At 34.2% G+C, this 9979-nt stretch overlaps 1 pseudogene; it reads left to right on the top strand.

Moving 5' to 3' along the window:
* The window catches only part of LOC118736317, a 36382-nt pseudogene that overhangs the window by 8726 nt on the left and 17677 nt on the right, over window positions 1-9979 (top strand).

Raw genomic sequence — 9979 nt, 5'->3', positions numbered from 1 at the left:
TCGCTGTTCATCGACTCTTCCAAACCCTCAAAAAAAAGGATATTGGTTAAGAAACGATAAAATAGTTTGCATATCACCATTATAACCCCTGACAGACAGCACCATTGTGCATAACAAATTTTCTTCTCCTGCCTGCGCATTTAGTTATCAGCTGATTTGACAAAAACTTTGAGCTCAAAATGGAAAGAAGAGAAAAAATACGATTAGCAGCTATTTTGTTGGCAAAAAACAATTACCTATTTAAAAAAAAACTTAACATTCTTCTCTTAAAATTATTCAACAATATGAAAATAATGAATGCATTGGCAAGTATAGACCACGATGTTTGAAGCTGGGGTTGTTGCACTTCCTGATATAAGAGAAAGGCAGCTGTGGAAATTGGTAAGCATATCTTTTATTTCCATTAGTACAATAAACATGCGATATTCTTTAAATGATCGCAGTGGCACTTTTTGGGAGCGTGATGTCCCTTTAATAGACGAAAATCGTCTCAAAGAAAATTTTCTACTCAATAGAAATACTTTTCGGAGATTTGTGAAAAAGTTCGAGGCATCGAAAAGACGGACACTCATATGAGGCATGCATTTCACTTCATAAAAGAGCGGCTATCTTACTACTCGCATTGGGATCTGCAGCGGAGTACAGCACTGTTGCAAGTCTTTTCGGAGTAGGACGCAGTACTCTTGGTGAAATTGTTTAGGATTTTTGCCAAGCAGTATGCGAAAATCTATCTGACTGCATTAATTCCTATCCTCCAAATCAACACGAAATCAGAAAAGTTGTTGATCGATTCGCGCGAATTGGGTTTCCTCAATGCTTTGGAGCTGCGGATGGCTGCCACATAGAAGTTCAACCACCAAAAGATGATGCAACAGACTATTACAACTACAAGGGTTGGTATTGCTGGCGAGCTGTGACCACCGGTATATTGGATTTGCTGGTAGAAACAACGACTCTTATATTTTCGGAAGGAGTACATTAAAAAGATTCCATGAAACTGCCGATATTTTTACGCAGAATAGCAAATCTATAGGCGGCATCAATGTACCCGTTCTACTAATAGACGATTCTGCTTTTCGCTTCTCCCGGTATATGATGAAACCGTTTCCATATTCGCCGAATCAGCCGCCTATAGAAAAATCCTTTAACTACCAACTATCTAGGTGTCGTCGTCTAATCGAAAATGCATTCGGTCAACTTAAAGCACGGTTCAGAAAAATAGGTAGAGGCTTACAAGTCGCCCCAAAAACCATAAATACCATAATTAGAACATGCTGCATTTTAGAACGACGAAGTTTCTATTGGTTGGATGCAAGATCCAAGAGAAGATATGTATTTATATTAGAAGTCAGCCAAGTCACACTACAAGAGTCGGCGAAAATGATGTGAATGCGTCCGCTATTAGAAATACAATAGCTCGCAGTTACCGTAAGCATAAATATTACAAGTTTTCTTTAAACATTAATCTATATCCGAAAACTCCAGTAAATATTTAAATTCATTATTTTACTAATCCACTTTTTTACTATTAACTGTCTTTTTAATAAATTTGGTTTTCATTAATTCTACTTACATACTTATTAATTTGAATATGCGCTCGTCTTAATAATTGTAACCCACTCCATATTGAAAAGTTTTACCAACTATTTTTTTTATTATTTTCTATATAGTCTATTTTTAAGCAGAAACTGTATAATTCCAAACTTCCAACTTTGTGCAAAAAGTTGAAAAATCCTGCAAAATTCCATCTAAGTTTTAAGCTTTTTAATGTTGTTTAAAAACGTTTTTAATATGCAGTATTATAGCCCATTGAACTGTAGTAGAATTAAGTGTAAGTGTAGAGTTGCTAAAAAATCGCGCTGAATTTCGGCAATTCTTTTTTGCTGGTAGCGTAGCGTGTTTTCTTGCATACAAAGTATGTTTGACAATTTTTTTATATGAAGGAAAATGACGAACACCGAAAACAAAAAAATTGCCAGAAGTCAGCCGAATTTTTCAGAAACTTCACACTTGCACTTTATTTTACTAATATTTGATAGGCTATAAAAATTCACACTACAATTCTTTCTAAAAAATTGTATTAAAAAGCTAAACATATAGACGCATTTTTGCTACTTTTTATCTACTTTTTGAAATGTGGATTTGTACAGTTTTTGCGTAAGAATAGACTACATGTATATTTTATAAAAAAAATAAATTAAATAATAAAAATATTAGTTGGTAAAACTTTTCAATGTGTGGTGGATTTATAGTTATTACGACGAGTATATGTACACTTATTTTCTAAAACTTATCTATTAAAATCTTCATTAAATTTAAAAACTCTTTAGAGGTGTCATTTGCTCCCTTAGGGCAGTAACAACCTCATTTGTTAGCACCTTGGTATCATCCACAACACTCCTCAGCAATTCTGTGTGTTCCTGCTAGGGATGGGTAGTGGCGGGTTGAAATTAGATTTTTTCCGAATTTCGAACATTGTCCAACCATTCGATTATTCGATTCGAAATTTGGTTGTGCAAATTCGATTTAGTTCGAATTAAAATAAAAAAAAAGTTTATTTGTAAGAATGACAACTCAAATCGAAAAAGAGATTCAGTTGAACTTATATTAATGTGATTAACTATCCATATCGCTCTTTTTAGCTTCAAAACCAAAAATATATACAAATAGAATTTTTTTTTTCAAAACAATATCTAAAAAAATCCAAACATTTGTTAAATGTAGCATATTGAAAAAAATTTTTTTGGGGCGTATAACATGATTTAATTTTTTTTCTTGCTTTACAAAAACAAAAGAAATTTTGGCGTACTTCACGTTACATAAGATCTGCTTCAGTTGCAATCTGGCAGGTATTAAATAACAAAAAAAAAAACTAATTTAAATGTGAATAATTCAGTCGAATTTTTTTTAGAACCTTTTATTTCTGTTTAAATGAAAGATTTACAAATATTATTAGAATTAATTTCCACGCCAAAATACCTTTTAATTCATACGCTGTATCAAAGATATCGATTTTTATATAGGATACATCGATATTTTGTTGCATCAGATCGAGAAAACGTTGATGTCTTTTATAGACTTGCATCCCGAAGGCAAATATGGTGCCACACACAGTCAGAAAGAAGAAAGTTGCAGAGTTGCTTTTCTGAAAATTAAGACGAAATTCGATTTTTCTAGAAAAATTGGATTCTATTCGAATTTTAGCACTACAAAGTTCGTTTTCAAAAATTCGCCATTTTAGAGCTAAAGTTTGATTAAAATTCGAATCTCGAAAAATTCGAATATCGAATTTACCCATCCCTAGTTCCTGCATGATTGTGATCACTTCTCCCGAATGTTTTCTTTTTCTTTTAGAAGAAGCAGGTGCACATGAACCACGAGGCGATACAGCTGATGCTGAAAGCAGTGGTACTGGCGAGAACGTCGATGCTGCTGCTATGGATGTCGATGGTGAAGGTGTTGACGGTGCTGAGATGGTGCTACTGCCGACTGGCTGGATTCATTTAGTATTGTCTCATAGGAAATGTATTTACATATGTAAATATTTTGGAAAACGAAATAAAAGTGAACTGAAAATACATACTAATAAAAATGACTCGTGCACTTCCGCATTGTTAACAGCGGTTCCTGCAATAATTTGGTGTACCGCGATATAATGCTTCCATGTTAATGGACTGCCACCTGACGCACCCACATTCTTTTTCTCAACCCTGCAAATTTATGTACGTATACATATATTAATATTGTGCACCAAGTTATTTGATAGAAGGGGTACGGTTTAGTTATTTGCCTAATGATTTCGAGCTATTGTGTCCGAATGGGTGACCCGATCCATAGAATTTGTAAGTACGGTTGTAGTCAAGGGCCTACATTTCATTCGCAAGCCTAATGTTCGTTCCCCTATTTATTAATAAATTCGGTCTGAAATATGCACTTTTTTGTGAATTTCGGAGTGAGTTATACCATTTTCAATGGGCTTCCCAGGGGCTTGTGGAAGGTTTGGAGGGGTCAGTTATGACTTTTTGCAAAGTGTAAACTGTGCTGTTTCTAGTGGGTGGAATATCAAGAGCCTCACTAGCTCTCCCTCCGCCCACTAACCCAAAAACAGTTGGCAAATAACTAAACATTCCCTGATAGAAGAACTTACCTACATTTTTAGGTCAAATTACGCACTTTGGTACGGACGTCCTGCGCGCTGAATTTCCCGGCCATTTACTTAGAAACATCAGCATAAGTATGGCCATTCCGCCTACAGCTCAATCAGGATTTGGTCATCCTGCTCGCTCCATAAAACACGCTTTTTTGTGGCTGACATCTGAAATTGAGAAATACATATGTTGAGTTTTGTATTTGTTTAAATTTTACGTTAAATAAAAAAAATACTGACCTTTGCTTATTTTTCGTTGTTTTTCATTATGTATCATTAATGAATGTGTATGTATCAATTTTCTTTTGACTCAACTTCTGCCATTCACAATAGTAAACAGTTGTCAAGTTCGGCAGCATTGCCATACTTAAATTCGCGAATGCAGTTAAAACTCACGAAATTTTCTTGCATTAAATCTGCATTTAGAAGAGGAAAATGCACGAGTTAATGCAACTAACGCATCTTTATGCAGATAATCCTTTTTGTCTGTCTTCCCTATAACAGTCTTAACTATTATCAGCAAAATTAAACCGTTTACGTATTTCATCACAGTTTTATATAATACTTTAGAAGCTTACATTTAACAATATGAATATCTACATATATCACCCCAGTTGCTCTCTTCAAATTTTTCAATTTGAGCTGAAACTGCGATACGATTCTCAACTTCGCCATACAAAAAAATACAAAAATTGCGACGAAATTGCCTCCACTTCGCGAACACAACTCTTAAAATTGCGTATTGTGAATTATTAATGAGTAAAAGGAAGGAAAAAACATACGTCAAATAAGCAACTAAAACAAAACAAACCGGACAAAACAAATCAACAACAAACAAACAAACAAACTGTCATTGAAATCGAAATTGATATGGTTTTTTAAACAGCTACAATTTCAGTTTCAAGTAAAGTATTGAAATTTCGCAATATTTACAATAAATTTTCGTGGTTTTTACATTCATATTAAGGAGCAAATTGGCTAGTCACCTTATTTGCAAGCAACATTTTGGCAAACTAGGTTAATAATTTTATTCCAGTAAAATTGTGGTAGATTTTTTAAAATATGTGGTAGTTGTGGTAGAAGTGAAAAATGACCCAAAATGTGGTAGATCTACCCCAATAGTGGTAAAGTGGCTACACTGCGCTCACCGCCTATGCGCGCAACGTGTTCACTAGAAAGCGCGTACAGGAGAAACTAACAATTGGCTCATATTTCCGACTTTTAACGTAACCTCATATAATAATGATGGCATTTATGGTATTTTTAAGGCATTTTTAGGTTAAGTTTTGCATCGGAGGTATGTGTTAAAATAATCCTATTAATTCCATTTTTTTGGAGTTGACACACAAAATTATTATCAGGCAACGGATTTTTTAGGACCTAAAAACCTACAAAAAAAAGGGAAAATAGTCAGAAAAAGGCACTAGAAGGCAAACTAAGGTACTAAATAAAGACAAAACCCGAACAATAATCCAAAAATACATTTATTTTAGAAATATTTATTTTACAAGTAAAAAGAGAAAAACTATGAACTACATAGTTTCATTAAATAAAAAATGTGTACTTTGAATCTTTGACTATTTTCTCCATTTGAGTTTTTAACTCGCAAAACTTTAATCGCTATAGTTGTAGTAACATTGAACCACAAGATGCATTTTGAAGTTTTCTGGCAGTATTTTTATTAGATGTTCGCGAAGAAAAGCCTTAAATGTACAAGTGGCGCCCAATTTGAGCATGGAAAGTTTAAAACTTTCATATTATCAGGAATAAGGGCTTGCCCTTTACAATTAAGGTTAGTAAAACCCAATATCTTAAAAAAGGCAAAAAACAAGGCAACTTCGGATGTGTATACCGCGTATCAAGGTAATGCAAAACCGCGTATCTGAATTTTCATAAATTATTTTCTAGAGATTAAAAACACTCATATTTCAAAGTGGTTCTCTTTTTATTACTTTCCTTTTATTCGCTCGGGATGTAACTATGTAATATTGATGCGTCTAAAAGATGCAGCGATTTCTATTCTCAATTTACATACCTGTTGACAGTACGAATGGCAATCATAATAGGAAGGTTTTAGTTTTTTAAACTATAATTTTTTATAAAGCAATCGCATTTTTGGTAGTATATTTCAGGACGAATGGATAAGGATTGTGCCAGGAACTTGTGTGAGCAAATCCAATTTTTGGCAGCCAATGCCAGTTACGCGGGTTTGCAGAATGACGATACGCGGCTTTGTACTTTAAACGACGATATATGGAATCAAGGAAAGCTAAATCGTGGTCATTCTTAATTGAATATACTCTATCTCTTTAGCAGAAAAAACGCAATTTCCAAAAAATCCGTTCCCTGATTATTACAACCATATGGGAAAATTTTCGGAGTTATGTATGCTTCGGTGCACTTTTTATTGCATTTTTAAGACGCTTTAAAATAAATCGATTTCGCCAATTTTTTTTTTTTTTTTATTACTTGTCTCCATAAATGTTACACACATCGAACATTAAGGTTATACGTAGAGCGTTCCGGTATTCCCAGACATGTCCCGGTTTTAGGCTACTTGTCCCGGAGTCCGGTCCAACCTTAAACTATCCGGGTTTCGTTTAAGTGTCCAGATTTTAATTGCATTTGAATAAAAGTTCAAAAATCACTACCAATGCCATTTGTGAAATAGTTACATCTCCCGATAGTTGAACTTTGCGCGAGCAATATTTGATGATCGATATACCCACAGTACCTTTAAGTGCAAAGTGCCCTTCGTGACGCTAATTAGCTCTTTTTGCTCGTTTGTCGTTCGTGCGTGGTTCACCTCCAATATAAATTTTTGCGACAAAGTGTTAATTACCCCTAGAAAATGCCAAAGAGAAAGTATAAATTCATTACCGCTTTCACAGAAGAGTCATCATTTGTTTATATTTTTTAATGTTATAGTACTTTAAAGAGAGCCTCACTGAGTTGTCCATCACACCTTGTTTAATACAACTTGGCCACACCTAGTCATAAATCTAATGTAGATACATCTTTTCTCTCGCTCTATATACAAAAGTTCATACGTTAACATGTAACTTTTAAGCAAAAGACAAATCCGACTTCAATTCTCATATAAATATATATATATATATATACATATATATGTATATATATATATATCTTACTCTTACTATTATAAATGTCAAAGTTTGTATGTTTGGAAGTTTGGGAAATCATCACACGGAAACGACTGAACGGATTTGCATCAAATTTTGCACGCATATAGCTTATGGGCCAGATTGGTTAATGGGCTATTTTTTTAACAGTTGCCACCTGTTACAAAATTTAATTTAATTAATATTCGGAAACGACTGAATGGATTTGAGTGAAAATTTGCACACAGATAGCTTATGACCTAGATTGGAAAGTAGGCTAAAAGTTGCCACCTGTAAAACAAGTTTAACTAAATTAATAAGCGAAAACGACTAAACGGATTTGCATGAAATTTAGCACACGGATAGCTTATGACATAGGTTGGAAAATAGGCTACTTTTATTAAGAGTTGCCATCTGTTAGAAATGTTTAATTAAACTAATACGCGGAAATGAGTGAACTGATTTGCATGGAAATTTTCACACAGATAGCTTATGAGCTAGGTTGGAAAATGGGATAATTTTTTTAAGAGTTGCCACCTGCTAAAAAGGTTTAATTAAATTAATACGCGGAAACGTCTGAACGGATTTGCACGAAATTTTGCAAGCGGACAGCTTATGACCTACAGTGGAAAACAGGTGAATTTTTTGGAAGAGATGCCACCTGTTAAAAAAGGTTAATTAAATTAATACGCTGAAACGACTGAACAGATTTGTATGAAATTTGGCACAGAGATAGCTAATGACCTTCGTTGGAAAATAGGCTACTATTTTAGGAGTTGCCGCCTATTCGAAAAGTTTAATTATATTAATAACCGGAAATTACTGAACTGACTTGCATGAAAGTTTGCACACAGATAGCTTTTGACCCAGATTTAAAAAATAGGCAACTTTTTTAAGAATTGCCACCTGTTTGAAAATGAAATTTTCCTCACAGATGGGTTATGACCTGGATTGAAAAATTGGCTACTTCCTTAACCGGTTTCCCATTCACAACGAAATTTGGTACACTTGCTACGGATTTCGCTAGGATGGTCTTAGACTGAAAGTAATTCCGAATTTTCATATTACATACATATCTCTGGAAGTATTTGTGGGAGAGAACTGGAACTTGGTATAGAGATATGCATGTGAAATCAATGTTGACATTAATCGATTGATATTTTAATCAACTAGTTAATTCAATTAAATTCAATCTTATTATTCATGATTAATTTTAATCTGACTTAACTGTTAATCGTAACTGCGATTAAAAAAAATATATTTTTAATAATATTATTATTTATTAGGAAAAATTGAAAAAGCAAAAAAATTTAAGCGGTAAAAGTTATTTCGGAGATTACCACATCTCCTCATCAGACTTCTTTTTTCTAGACTTCAGCAGGGATCGAACCTGCGTAATCGATGTGCAAACTCAGAAGCGTTACAGGCTAACCTAATATTCGCGGCTTGCGTTCTGGTACGCACGCCGTCGAATTTGTTTTTTTGCGTCACCCGAAATTGGCTTGCGTGCGTTTGCATTTGATTTCATTGAGCGAAACGTCAAATCAAAATGTCACGCAGAACAAAAATTGGAAATTGAGTTAGCTTCATACGCACGCCGTTCAATTTCGGTTGGTCCCATACAAGTTGTATGTGCATGAGAAATTTTTGACAGTAAATTGGCGGCGTGCGTGATTATTAGGTTAGCCTGTTAACCACTGTGCTATGTACACCCCGTAAACTCTTGTTGCTAATTCATTTTCCTTATTCAACCATCCAGCCAGTGATTAACGAACTTTGCACCGAGATGTGTGTACAAAATTAATTCCATTCTCATGGAGAAAAATTTGCGTTATTCGAAAAGGGGGCATGGTACCTCCCGTACAAATTTACTGTTTTATACTGCATATCTCTGGTGTTCATGGTAGAGTACTGGGACTTGGTACTGGGGTATGTAAAATCAATTCTATAGTCATGGAAGAAGATTAGGGTTATAAGAAAAAAGGGGCGTGGCACTTCCTGTACAAATTGACTTTTTCTTACCACATATCCCTGGAAGTGTTTGTGGAAGAATACTGGAACTTGGTATGGAGTTGTGTATACAAAATGTATCAATTGCTCATGGAAAAAATATGAGTTATTAAATAAGGAGGCATGTTGCCTCCCATACATACTAAAAACTTCGTAATACATATATATGGAAGGATAGAAAATCTCTGGAAGTATTTTAAATTTGTTATGGAGATTTATTTTATAAAAGCCGTACTGAAAGAAAAAAATCATTTAATTGAAAAGGGAGGGCCGGTTTCGGCCTTATAATCTAAAGCTCTCTTGAGACATTTGCTACAGTAATCAGAAGTGGTATTTTATCAAAGCCAGGTTACTAAATTTGAGTTGGAAATATTAGAACCCGCCGTGGCACCTCCAAGAAGGTTACAGATTCACGCATCGTATCCCTGGAACCATTTTAAGGTAGACTTAGAGGGATTGATGTCTTTCGTATGCCTAGCGCGCAGACCAGATTTTATAATTTCATAGTTTTAAATGGCCTAAATACCTTAACTCGCTTAAAAAATAGCGAGCCATAACAAAATGGGCACAGAAATAAGATATAACATCCTTAAATTATTTTTCATATTTGTATAAAAACGTGAGGTGAAACCCGCGGGTATAAGCTAGTATAAATATATATATATATATATATATATATATATATATATATATATATATA

This window comes from Rhagoletis pomonella, unplaced genomic scaffold (genome assembly GCF_013731165.1).
Source record: "Rhagoletis pomonella isolate Grant_MI unplaced genomic scaffold, Rhpom_1.0 Rhpom_scaffold_00003, whole genome shotgun sequence".
In the NCBI taxonomy this organism is placed as follows: Eukaryota; Metazoa; Arthropoda; class Insecta; order Diptera; family Tephritidae; genus Rhagoletis; species Rhagoletis pomonella.
The sequence above is the reverse complement of the archived record's forward strand: the minus strand, read 5'-3'. Positions and strand labels throughout refer to the sequence as shown.